Genomic DNA, 3,241 nt, shown 5'->3' with positions numbered 1-3,241 from the left:
AACAAAAGATTTATAGATCTGCTTTATAACTCTCCAGAATAAGCCACAAATTTAACACAATACCAATAAAAATAACATTAGTGTGTATTTCTCGAGTTAGACAAATTGATTATAAAATTTAGAGAGAAAGTAAACAATCAAGAATAGCCAGGATATCCCTAATAACACGTACACTGTGAGTCAACTAGCCATACCAGCATCAAAAACATTACAAAATTTCTACAGTTAAAACAGTAGAGTACTTAGGATTAACTAGACCAACAAAAAAGGGCAGAAAATGCAAAAATAGACTTAAATGCACATAGGTCTATTCAATGAAATTAATTACCTTTATGGATATACAATTTATATACCATGAAATTCATCCATTTAAAGTTTATAACTCGTTGCTTTATAGAATATTCAGAGTTGAGCAAGAATCACTACATTCTAATTGTAGAACATTTTCTCTCTCCTAAAGGTAATCCTGTACTCATTAGCATTCAGTTATTATTTCCCAGCTCATTACCAAACCCAGGAGACTAGACAACCACTAATATATTTTCCAGTCTCTATAGATTTGCCTTTTCTAGACATCTCACATGAAATGACATTATCCAATAAGTGGTCTTTTGTAATGGGCCTCTTTCATTTAGCATAATGTTTTCAAAATTCATCCATGCCACAGCATGTATCAGTACTTCATTTTTTAAATTGTTGGACAGCTTTATATATAAAGCTGTTGGACAGCTTTATATTTGCTGTCCATTCATCACTTTTTGGACATTTGAATTGTTTTCATTTTTGGCTATTATGGAGAGTACATCTATGAAAATTCACGCATGAGATTGTGTAAATACTTCTATTTACAAAATATACTCTGTATTTTTCATACACACACACACACACACACTTAGGATTGGAATTTTTGGTTCATGTATAACTCTGTATTTAACATTTTGAGAAACTGCCAAACTGTTTTGAAAATTGGCTGCACCATTTTACATTCTCATCAGCAGTGAATGATGAAAATGTAAATGTTCTTCCAACTTTCTACGGCCTCACCAAGGCTTGCTATTATTGTTCTTTTTTGTTATAGACATCCTAATGAATGTGAAGTGCAGGTATCACAAGGTTTAGATTTACTTTTCCCTAATAACTGGAAGGACTGATGCTGAAGCTGAAACTCCAATACTTTGGCCACCTCATGTGAAGAGTTGACTCATTGGAAACGACCCTAATGCTGGGAGGGATTGGGGACAGGAGGAGAAGAGGCATGTATTTTCTTGATGATATCATTTGCAGTATACAAAGATTTTGTAAATTTTTTGATGACATCTAATTGACCCAATTATTTCTTTTGTTGCTTTGCTTTTGAGAAAAAAACCAAAAAGCAAAAAACATTGCCTAACCCAAGATAATGAAGATATACTTCTATGCTTTCTTCTAAGAGTTTTATAGTTTTATCTCATATTTAAGTATATGATCCATTTTGAGTTATTTTTGTGTACAGTTAGAAATAGCTCCAATTTCACTGTTTTGCATATGGATTTCCAAATGTCCCGGTCCCATTTGTCAAGCAAACAAACAACAACAAGAAAATAAACACCTATGTTTTCCCCATTGAATGGTCTGGGACCCCTTGTTGGAAATCAATTGACAGTAAATCTATGGACTTTTTTCTAGACCGTCAATTCTACTCCATCGATGTACATATCTACAATTATGCCCATTCCACCCTTTCCTAATTAAGGTAGTTTTGTATTAAGTTTTGAAATCAGGAACTATGTTCTTTAATTTTATGATTCTTTTAAGATTATTTTGGGTATTCTGGGTCTCTTGTACTTACATATGAGTTTTAAGATCAAATTTCCATTTATGCAAAAATAAAATAGCAAGTTATAGCTTTCATAGGGATTGCATTAAAGCTATAGGTCAGTTTGGGGAACACTGTCATATTAGTGAAAGTCGCCCAGTCATGTCCGACTCTTTGCGACCCCATGGACTCTATAGTCCGTGGAATTCTCCAGGCCAGGATACTGGAGTGGGTAGTCTTTCCCTTCTCCAGTGGATTTTCCCAACCCAAGGATCAAACCCAGGTCTCCAGCATTGCAGGCGGATTCTTTACCAGCTGAGCCACTAGGAAAGCCCAAATAATAAGTCTACCATTCCACATCCAAGAGATATTCTTCTATTTGTTTAGACCTTCTTTAATTTTATTCAGTATTTTGTAGTTTTTAGTATACAAGCCTTGCACCTAAGTTGATTCCTATTTTATTCTTTTTTTTTGGTAGTAGAAATGGAATTACTTTCATAAATTCATTTTCATTTTTTATATATGTTTTTAAAAGTTTTTATTTGGAGGACAATTACTTTACACTGTTGTGTTGGTTTCAGTGATACAAGGTGAATCAGTCATAAATATACATACGTGCCCTCCGTCTTGAGCCTCCCTCCCACCCTCCACCCTATCCCACCCCTCTAGGTAGTCACAGAGCACCAGTTTGAGCGCCCTGCATTATACAGCAACTTCTCACTAGTTATATGTGGTAATGGACATGCTTCAGTGCTACTTTTTCAATTCATCCCACCCTCTCTCTTTCCCCTGCTGTGTCTACAAGTCTGTTCTCTATGTCTGCATCTCTATTTCTGCCTTCCAAATAGGTTCATCAGTACTATTTTTCTAGATTACACATATTTGTGTTAATAATACAATATTTGTTTTTCTCTTTCTGACTTATTTCACTCTGTATAACAGGCTCTAGGTTCATCGACCTCAGTTCAACTGACTCAAATTTGTTCCTTTCTATGGCTAAGTAATATTCCATTGGGCTTCCCAGGAGGCTCAGTGGTAAAGAATCCACCTGCCAATGTAGGAGATGTGGGTTCAATCCCTGGGTCTGGAATATACCCTGGTTAAGGAAATGGCAGGGTCTTCCCTGGTAGCTCAGAGGCTAGAGCGTCTGCCTCCAATGCGGGAGACCCAGGTTCGATCCCTGGGTCAGGAAGATCCCCTGGAGGAGGAAATGGCAACCCACTCCAGTATTCTTGCCTGGAGAATCCCATGGACGGAGGAGCTTGGTAGGCTACAGTCCACGGGGTCGCAAAGAGTCAGACATGACTGAGCGACTTCACTCACTCACTCACTCAAGGAAACGGCAACCCACTCCAGTATTTTTGTCTGGCAAATCCTACAGACAGAGGACCTGGCAGGCTATAGTGTATAGGGTCAAAAAAGAGTCAGACATGACTTAGCAATTAA

The 3,241-nt window shown here is 37.0% G+C and overlaps 1 non-coding gene across 1 annotated transcript; it reads left to right on the top strand.

The window, feature by feature from the left end:
• Positions 1 to 2,915: 2,915 nt before the first annotated feature.
• Positions 2,916 to 2,988, top strand: TRNAW-CCA (transfer RNA tryptophan (anticodon CCA)). The gene has a single exon. It is a non-coding gene; the product is annotated as a tRNA-Trp (tRNA).
• Positions 2,989 to 3,241: the final 253 nt, after the last annotated feature.

This window comes from Dama dama, chromosome 19, assembly GCF_033118175.1.
Source record: "Dama dama isolate Ldn47 chromosome 19, ASM3311817v1, whole genome shotgun sequence".
NCBI classification, from domain to species: domain Eukaryota; kingdom Metazoa; phylum Chordata; class Mammalia; order Artiodactyla; family Cervidae; genus Dama; species Dama dama.
The sequence above is the reverse complement of the archived record's forward strand: the minus strand, read 5'-3'. Positions and strand labels throughout refer to the sequence as shown.